At 36.3% G+C, this 10,886-nt stretch overlaps 1 pseudogene; it reads left to right on the plus strand.

Moving 5' to 3' along the window:
- Window positions 1-992: 992 nt before the first annotated feature.
- On the plus strand, window positions 993-2,261 carry LOC144286457 (large ribosomal subunit protein uL4 pseudogene; annotated as a pseudogene).
- Window positions 2,262-10,886: the final 8,625 nt, after the last annotated feature.

Below are 10,886 nucleotides of genomic sequence, written 5' to 3' on the forward strand. Positions count from 1 at the left end.
TTAGCATAATCTTTTGAGGTCCATCCATGTTGTTCCAAATGACAAGAGTTCATTCTTTTTTATGGGTGAATGTTCTAGTGTGTTTCTGTTGTGATACAATTTGTTTTTCCACTCACCCATTGATGGAAAAATAGGTTACTTTTATACCTTTGCTATTATAAATACTGTTGTAGTGAACATGGGGTATGTATATCTTTTTAAGCTAATGTTTTCATTTTCCTCAAATAAATGCCCACAGGTAGAAATGTTGAATTATATGGTGGTTCTGTGTTTAATTTTTAAAAGCAATTCCACACAATTTTCTAAAGAGGCTGCACCAATTCATATTCCTACCAATAGTGCATGAAGATTCCTTTTTCCCCACATCTTTGTTAACATTTGTTATTTTTTGTCTTTTTGAGCATGGCCATTCTCACAGATGTGGGATGATCTCTTGTCTCTATTTGCATTTTCCTGATGATTAATGATGCTTTGATTCCTTATTCTTTATCTTTTGGTATTTAGGTTTTTGTTTCGTGGCTACCATGAGGCTTACATGTAACAACTTATATCTAGAATAGTCTATTTTAAGTTGATTGAAACTCAAGTTCGATCTCATTCCAATGCTCAACTTTTTTACTCTCCCTCCATGCTTTATGTTTTTGATGTCACATTTTGCATCTTTTTTATTTTGTGTATCTTTGCTAATTACTATTGTTATCATAGATATTTTTGCTACTTTTGTCCCTCAGCGTTCATGGCAGCTTTAAAAGTGATTAATCTGCTACTTTCATCATATATTTACCTTTGTATTGAGATTTATTCTTTAATATTTTTTTCTCATTACTAATTAGCACCCTTTCCTTTGAACTTAAAAAAAAAAAGCCCTTTTAATATTTCTTATAAGGTTGGTTTAGTGGTGATGAACTCCTTCAGTGGTTGCTTATCTAGAAAACTCTTTCTGTTTACTTCAATTCTGAATGAGAGGAGTGTGACCCTCTCCTTTCCCCATGATGGCATATGCTCACCCATTGATATCTGTGTACTCTGAAAAGGGGGGAATCATCTGGCAAAAATATTACTTTGCCTGCTGTGTTTAAGGCTCCCATTCAACTTGATATGGTGAACTTTGTTCACACCAACTTGTGCAAGAACAACAGCCAGCCATATGCTGTCAGTGAAGTAGCAGGTCATCAAACCGGTGCTGAGTCTTGGTACTGGCAGAGCCATGGCTCGAATTCCCAGAGTTCAAGGCAGTGGGACTCACCGTTCTGGTCAGGGTGGTTTTGGAAATATGTGTCATGGAGGCTGCATGTTTGCATCAACCAAAACCTGGTGTTGTTGGCATCGCAGAGTGAACACAACACAAAAGCGATTTGCCATCTGCTCTGCCCTGGCTGCTTCAGCCTTACCAGCACTGGTCCTGTCTAAAGGTCATTGTATTGAGGAAGTTCCTGAGCTTCCTTTGGTGGTTGAAGATAAAGTTGAAGGCTACAAGAAGACCCAGGAGGCTGTTTTGCTTCTTAAGAAACTTAAAGCCTAGAATGATATCAAAAAGGTCTATGCCTCTCAGCGAATGAGAGCTGGCAAGGGCAAAATGAGAAACCATTGTCATATCCAGGGCAGGGGACCTTGCATCATCTATAGTGAAGACAACAGATCATCAAGGCCTTCAGAAACATCCCTGGAATTACTTTACTTAATGTAAGCAAACTGAACATTCTGAAACTTGCTCCTGGTGGGCTTGTGGGACGTTTCTGCATTTGGACTGAAAGTGCTTTCTGCAAGTTAGATGAGCTGTATGGCATTTGGCATAAGGCTGCCTCCCTCAAGAGTAACTACAACTTCCCATGCATAAGATGCTTACTACAGACCTTAGCAGAATCTTGAGAAGCCCAGAGATCCAAAGAGAACCTCCGAGCACCATGCAAGAAGATTCATCGCAGAGTCCTGAAGAAGAATCCTGAAGAAGAACTGAAGAATCATGTTGAAGCTAAACCCATATGCAAGGACCATGAACTGGAACACCATTCTTTGACAGGCCAAGAATCACAAACTCCGGGTGGATAAGGCGGCAGCAACCTTAGAAACCAAATCAGATGAGAAGGGGGTTCCAGGCAAGAAGCCCATGGTAGGGAAGAAAGGAAAGAAGGCTGTTAGTGTGAAAAAACCGAAGAAACCTTTGGTAGGAAAAAAAAGCTGCAGCTACCAAGAAACCAGCAGCTGACAAAAAATCTGCAGAAAAGAACCCCACCATGGAAGAGAAGAAGCCTGCTGCCTAAAAACTTATATTTATTTATTCCATAAAAGTCAAATCATTTTGAACAGCTACTTTTAAATAAAGACTTGATCAAAGACAAAAAAAAAAACAAAAAACCTGAATGAGAGCTTTGGCAGGTAGGGTATTCTTAGTTGGATTTTTTTTCTTTCAGTATTTTAAATATGCAATTCCACTTTCTTATGGCCTACAAAGTTTCTGCTGCAAAATCTGCTGTTACTCTTATGGGGGGTTCTCTTGTTTTTCTCTAGCATAATCACTATGTTGTACGTCTGAAACTAATGTAACATTGTGTGTCAACTACGCTTCAATAAAAAAAGTTGCTTTTGAGTGCTGGGGGTGAAGCATCTGCCTTTGGCTCTGGTCGTGATCTCAGAGTCCTGGGATCGAGCCCTACATCAGGCTTCCTGCTCAGGGTGGAGTCTGTTTCTCCCTCTCCCTCTCCCTCTTCCTCTGTCCCTTGGCCAACTTGTGTGCTCTCTTTCTCCCTCAAATGAATAAGTATAATATATTGTTTAAAAGTTTATTTTGGTCTTGCTGCTTTTAAGATTCTTTTCTTGTCTTTAAATTTTGACATTTTAATTATAATGTATCTTGGTGTAGATCTCTTTAGTTTCCTCTTATTTGAAACTCTCTGGGATTCCTGGATCTGGATTTCTCTTCTTACCCTTAGGTTAAGTTTCAGCCATGATTTCTTCAAATAGGTTTTTTGTCCATTTCTCTTTCTTGTCCTTCTAGGAGCCATAATGCAAATGTTAGTCTACTTGATGTTGTTCCATAAACTGCTTAAGCTATTTTTACTGTTTTTCATTCCTTTTTTTTCTTTCTTCTGCTCCGATTGGGTAAGTTCCACTGCCTTATCTCCAAGTTCACACTTATAGATCATTTAATTTATCTATCTGATGATCAAAAGTTAAAATATTGACCCATACTTCCTTCAAGAGAATTTTATTAATCAAACTGAAATGATAAGTTTCCTTAGGATAAATGATACCCAATCTAGGCTATGCTTCCTAACATTAAATTCCAGATGATGGCTAGCATGCTTAGACCAAAGGATAATCTTCAGCTTTTTGATCTTGTACGAGAATGACAGGCCTGAGTTTACCAGAAAGTCAGGAAAGCCAGGAAGTCAGAAAAGAAACTGAAAAACACCATGACTAGGACTTTCTGGTATGTTCAGGTTTTACGATTTCTGAGTAAGATTTGAAATTATCTGATTCCTGAATATTCAGACAGCATCAGAGATGAAAAAGTGTAATTTGATTGAAGTTAAAACACAGGCAGGGCAAAGTTTGTTTGTTTGTCTTATGTGTGTGCAAAATGGAACTGGAATTTCTGACTGTCTGGAACTCACCCTATTTGAATAGTGGAGTACAATTTCTGATTTTTCCCCCTCTTCTTGTTTGTTCAGGCCCTTGTGGACCACTGAACAAGTAGGTCAGTTACAGAGTCAATTGGAAGTTCAGAAGTTGAGGTACATCAGAGGAGGGGCAGGAGCATAAAACAAGGCTGTGGGAAGCCAAGGCTTACTATTGGGATTTCAGAAGCAAAAGCATGCCTTATTATAATAGCTGAGCCTAGACGTCTTGGGAATACAGAAGTGGAGTAGCCGTCTTTGCCACTACTCAGTAAATCTTCTTGTTTCAGCCCATCTGATGCTATCAGGCCACCTTAAATAAAACCTTAAATAAAACCAATTTATTTAGAAACCAAAAGCAAAGATCAGGCCAACATTTTTGGAATCACTTAAATTCATCTTCATTAAAAACTTAGAATTATAACATTTTAGAAAGTTATTTCATAAAGACCTTTTTAAAGCTTATTGATATTGTTTGGAGTTTACTCTTTAATTTTGTTGTGGCCAGTCTTGCTAAAGGTTTATGGATTTTAGGGATCTTTCCAGAGCATCAGCTATTATTTTTGATATTGTTTTCCCATTCTCAGCTATTTAAGTTTATAGTTTCATTTTCATTATTTCTTTGCTTCTAGTATCTTAAATTTAATTTTGTCATCTTTTTCTAGGCTCCTACAGTAGAATTAATCATAGGTTATTAATTTTGGAATTTTTCTAATTTCATTTTTTTATAATATATACATTTAAAGCTAGAAATTACCTTCTAAGTGCCATTTTTACTGTATCTTACTAATTTTCATTAGCTGTATTTTTATTTTAACTTAATTCAAAATATATTTTAATTTCTTTTTGATCCTTTTTGCTTGACCTCCATGTTATTTAGAAGTGTGTTGTTTAATCTCCAGATATTTGGGAGTTTTCCAGTCAACTTTCTGCATTATTTCTAGTTTAATTTCATTGTGGCCTGAGAACAGTTTGTCTGAAATTTATATTTTAAATTTGCCATGTACAAAAATAATGAAAATAAAAACAAAACTTTAAAAGGTTGAAAATAAAGAATACAGAAAATAAACAAAAGATTTTGAAAAGATTAATAAATGATGATAGATGAATAAACCTCTAGCAAGGTTAACCAAGAATTCCACCCCGATCCCCACAACAAAAAAGGAAGAAAAAAAGAAAGAAGAAAAAAGAGAGAAGACATGAATTACCATATCACAAATGAAAGAGGGATCATCATCACTGATCCCATGGACATTCAAAGAACAGAGAGGGGATAGTGTGAATAACTCTTCCCTCACATTTGATAACTAAATTAAATGGACCAACTTCTTGAAAGACACAAACAACCAAAACTAACTCAAGGAGAAAAAAATAACCTTAATATCTCTGTACCTGTTAAAGAAATTAACTTCCTAATTTAAAATGTTTCAAAAAAGAAAATACCAGATCCAGATGGTTTCACAGGCAAATTTTATTCAAACATTAACAAAGCAATAACAGTGATTCTCTATTCTCTTCCCAAAAATGGTAGCAGAGGGAACATTTCCCAGTTCATTTCATGATGTCAGCATTAACTCCATTGCTTTCCTATATTCTATCAATAAACAATTGAAATTAGAAATTTAAAAAATATCATATATAATAGCACCAAAACCCTGAAATGTTTGGGTTTAAAAATCTAACAAAATATTTATTGATGTGTATGTGGAAAACTACATAAAATTATGAAAGGAATCAAAATGATCAAAATAAATTAAAATGATCAAAATAAATGAACAAAATAATAAGCAAAATAAATTCCATGTTAATTCATTGGAAGATTCATTATTGCTCAAATGCCAGTTCTTCCCAATTTGAATTATGGGTTAAAAGCAATCACAATAAAAATCACAGTAAGACTTTTGTAAATATTGATGACATGTGCTAATATTAATAAATAATAAATTAACTAATTTAAATTAATAATTAATAACTGAAGGAAGCCAGTCCGAATAGTCTATAGATGGTATGGTCCCATTTATGTGACATTCTCAAAAAGGCAAAACTATAGAAATGATAAACAGGATCAATGAATGCCATAAATTTGGGAAGGGGGGAGAATGGATAGATGAAACTTTACAGTACAGAGAATAAATTTTTAATGTACTAAAATAAAAAAAAATGCTTAGAAGTTTGAGAGACACCAGGATGGAATGTTAACTGTGACTTTACAAAATTCTGAATACTCTCACTAACAGATATGAGGACAAAGGATGCCAAGCTAAGTCACTGTGGAAATGAGTGGAGACCTTTAGCCTCTGCTAGTGCATAAACACTATAGCTGGAAACATCGTTTCCCATGAGGGGTATGGGTTAGCAATTCTAAAAATCACTGTACGTATGCTGGAATTGAATAATTAAGTAAATGAATGAAGAGTGGGAGTTAGGTTTCTCACTTTTGTAATGAGAGATTGCAGACACGCCAAGGAAGAGGCTAGAATAGCGTATGCTGTAATAGATCAGAGTTGGAGACATCAGGATGACCTCTTGTCTAGTGTACTACAGCTACATACGGCTGTTCACAGAAATATTTATAGAAGCCTCAGTTAGTATATATCCATATTGTTCCTGATCTGTCAGCTGAGAGGGCCTAGAAGCAAGGACCACTTGGTGGTAAAGAGCTTGGTTTTTCATTCTATTCTTCAGTACAAGGAACAGAGGCTTCTTGGGGGGAATGGCTGATACTAAGACTGGGGAAAGAAACATCCATGGCAAACCTAAAGCATTACATGGTGCCAGAAACCAAGGAAGTGCTCTGTCATCAACAGCCCCCTGCCCATAAACCAAAACAAACAAAAACAAGAGCAGAAACATCCTGCATAACACGTGAAATGCAATGATGTAGATACATCAAAGAGGCATAGGAGCCAATTGGAAAAACTCCTGAGAGTTAAAGCTGGAACAATTTGAGCAAAAAATAGCATAGTATTGTATTAAATCCAAAATATGAGACAAATATTAATGAGTCCATCCTGATATAAACAAGGACTGGATAAATAACTCCCCCCACCATGAGTGTGGGCTGTGCATGGTGACTCCTTTCAAAGAGAACAATACAAAAAAAAAAAAAAAAAGAACAATACAGATAGAAAGGGATAAAAGTAGTAACTTTACAATGGAGAAACCTCACAAATAGGACCTCGGCCAGTCAGTCAAAGTTAACAAGAGTGATGCTGTGTACACTTGACAGGATGTCATGGGAGTGGTACTCTACCTATGTCTTCTTCCCCCAAACCCATAATCTCAGTCCAACTATGAGGGAAATATCATAAAATCTCAATAGAAAGACATTCTGCAAAGTATCTGACCAGTGTTCCTCAACACTGCTGCAGTCGTTAAAAGCAGCGAAAGACTAAGAAACTATTACAGTGAAGAACATCGAAGCCAGACAAGCCAAGTAAGTGTAGTTCTAAGTGGGACCCTGGAACAGAAAAAAGAGCACAAGATGAACACTAAGACATCCAAATAAAATACGGACTTTAGTTAATAATGACGTAACAGTGGGGGCTCATTATTGTGACATAGGTGTCATAGTAACGTAAAATATTAACAAGAGCTCGACGTATACGCCTTTGCTTGTCTGTAAATCTAAAATTATTCTAAAACAGAAAGTGTATTTTAAAAAAAACAACAACTGGATATTATGTTCAACCACAATGGGTCCTAGCAGTCTAAAGCTGATAAACAAATACATCGTTTTATTGCTACATCAGCCAAAGATGATCAGCGTCCATCATCTCAGTGGGGAACTCCTTCATGGCCAGTGAACAAGAGGATGTGTTTTAACTGATCGAGTACAGATCTACACACTAACACCTACCCTTTCCTGGGTCCATGTTTCGATCCTTTAATGATCCTAATCACAATAAGCTTTCTGTTTCCGTCTGGTAAGGGTTGCTTCTCCCCTTCAGAGGGCCGTTAGGGAATTCCTTACTGGGATACTCTTTGTCTTGCCTGAGCAAGCAAAAACAAACAAACAAAAAACCCCAAAACAAAATAAAACCAAAAAACAAAAAATCCCCTCACTGTTCATTTTATTGGTGGAATTGTTGACATTCTTTTTTTTTTTAATAAATTTATTTTTTACTGGTGTTCAATTTGTCAACATATAGAATAACACCCAGTGCTCATCCCTTCAAGTGCCCCCCTCAGTGCCCGTGTGTGATATAGACGATCATATAGTAACATTTTAAGCATGGCCACTAACTTGACTCAATTAAAGTCCTTTTTACTAGTAAGATAGACTTTAAAAGAAAAAGGTTTTTTAAAATTCTTTTAAAAAGAGATACCATTGAGTGAACTTATTAGCTTTTCCTCGTCTAGGCCAGGGTTTCTCAACTTCGGCACTTTCCACACTGTGGGGTGCTGTGCCGTGCTCGGTGGGACACTTAGCTGCATCCCTGGCTTCTGCCCTCTACATGTCAGGCCCACCCTCACTTTCAGGTATGACTTTGCCAAATGTCCCCTGCTTGGCAAAATTGCCCTTAGTTGAGAACCACTGGGTTAGATCAACACAGAGCTTGAGGCGTCCATCATAGAGTCTCTTGAGTCGGTAGTGGCAAGTAGCACTGAGGCAATATTCATTACTCTCACTGGTTTTGGGGTTTTGTCCTAGCCAGCAATCTTCTATGAGTGATACACAATCCACTTTGTCTCCACCTTACAGTTTGTTGATGGAGTTCCCGTCCTTGGCTCGTGGTGTTTGTGTATTAAATTTCCATAGGGGGGAGAATAGTTTTGCCATCAGGATTTGAAATACCTCATTGACTCAATCTGTGCCGAGTCTGTTTGTCCTCTGTATCTTCTCCTCATCTCCCATGACATAAAGACCGGAATTGGCCAAAACATTGATTAAAAGTCTGTTGCTCTGTGTCATTTCTTTTATGTTACCTTTGTAGTATCTCGCTAACTTATCTTTTGATTCTTTGTTAAATGTGGGGGAGGGGATGTCTTTGAATTCAAAAGAGCCAACAGTCTCCTAAAAGGAATCCTCATTCCTAACAGATCTACTTGTTGTATTTTAATTTATGTGCTGATTGGCTTATAATGACTAATATATTGCTTACATCATTTTGGAAAAGAGCAATTGAAGGATTTCAAAAAAAATTATTACTCCCAAATTAAAAAAAATGTTGATCCTTTAAGAAAACCTTTTTCTTTTAAAGTTTATCTTACTAGTAAAAAGGACTTTAATTGAGTCAAGTTAGTAGCCATGCTTAAAATGTTACTATATGATCGTCTATATCACACTAGGAAAAAAAGACTTCCTAACAGAACGGGAGCACTTTAATAAAACTTAGAAGTTTTAGTTAATGGGTTACACATGTAAGATAAGTTCAAGTAAGATCCTAAAATTTGGTAAATACTTAGAAGTTAGACTGAGTTGGTACTATCTTCCTGATTTTCTCATAGTTTTAAAATAATGTTAATACAATACTACAGTCTAAGCAAGACATAAAGTTATATTTTTAGAGACACCTGAACAGATAACATTACTTTGGGTAACATTACGTTGACAAAGTTTTAGGATTAGGAACATATAAATATATGTGTTTAAGGAAATTGAATTATAGTAGCCACTATCTTTATAAAAGGGATTGATTCTTATAATTTGTTTTTTAAATATTTTAAAAATAACGATTATTCTTCTATTATTTTCTGACCATCTCAATTCAAGGAGAAATTATATTCTCAACTCATGTTAGACTCCACGAAGATGCAATTGTATCAGAAAAACATGATAATATTTGTATCTATTTAAGTCCATCTAATCAAAGATGAAATATTTGCTCCATGTTACAGAGAAGAATTTAATATCTATTCCAAAGCGTGCAAGTGTATAAATCATTAAGGAAAAGAAATAACCCAATAGAAAAATAGGTTGAGAAATCAAATAGGTAATTAATCCAAGAGAGCAGAATTGGCTAAAAATCATTTGCAAATGTTGCTAATCTCACTAAAAGGAAAATAAAAAATAAAACCATTAAAATTTTATTTTGTCAGAATGGCAAAGATGAAAACAATTTATAACAGTACTGCTGAGAATTGTTGGGGTGTGCAAAGTTATTCAGTAAGTGTACCCGCATACATCCTTAAATTCCACATGAAGTCTCTAAGGATCTCTAGGATCTAAAGGATCTCTAAGGATCTAAAGTTCTACACAGTTTTACCTAAAGGCAAAGGTCTGCTATTGCAGATACAGATTTTTTTAATTTGGCGAACGTTTATTGTCAACTATTTTGTGCCAGACATTATGTGAAATACTGGGAATAAGATGGTAAGTAATATAAAACTTCAAAACTGTTAAATAAAAAATTAACTGAGTAGAATTTCAAAGATCTAGTTGGCATAATATTGATTGATGCCTCGGGCAGCATGGATCCAGCAAGCAGGCTGACTCCATGGGGCTACAGAACAGGGAAGACTTTAAAGGTAGAGATGAGGGAGTGGGGGGCCGATCAGTAAATTTCCCAGTGCTGACTGGTTAAAGGTCACATACCTGTGGGGTTAAGAGCACAGCTAGTTTGGGGATTAGGTCTTGCTTGGCTTACTGATTTAGGGCCTTAAGTGATGCCATTTGGGGCATGTGGTTTTCTTTTCAACAACCAATTAAGGGGCACCTGGGTGGCCCTGGCAGTTGGGCATCTGCCTTGGGCTCAGGTCATGATCTCAGGGTCCTGGGATCCAGCCCCACATCCAGCTCCTGCTCAGCAGGGAATCTGCTTCCCCTCTGCTCATGCTTATGCTCTTTCTCTGAAATAAATAAAGAAAATCTAAAATAAATAAATAAATAAATAAATAAATAAATAAATAGGATCACTGGCCTAAATGAATGAATAAATAATTAAGGAAATAACCCAATCAAGGTTAGTCATTGAAAATTTAATTGCCTACTTTCTAAATAGTATTATTCTTTACATCATCCCCCCACATGGCATGATCAGAAAACTATGTTAAAAACTATTAATAGAAAGATCTTTGCTGTAAAAATCATTGTTATTTGTTTAAATAGTCTTTGGGTTGTAGTAAACCTAAAATGTTAGTAGTTATGTAACCATTGGATGGTTTGCAGGGGGTGAGAAGAGGGGAGGGAGGTTGTGGGGGGGGCTTCCTCAAAACTCAATGAAGTTGTTTCTCCTTTCTGCCTTTCAGCTGGGATCCAACGCCTCTTACCTTTTGCCACATGGTGGCAGCATCTGAACACTGTGGCTCATTTCCTTCTGCTCTCCG

This window comes from Canis aureus, chromosome 1 (assembly GCF_053574225.1).
Source record: "Canis aureus isolate CA01 chromosome 1, VMU_Caureus_v.1.0, whole genome shotgun sequence".
Classification (NCBI taxonomy): Eukaryota; Metazoa; Chordata; class Mammalia; order Carnivora; family Canidae; genus Canis; species Canis aureus.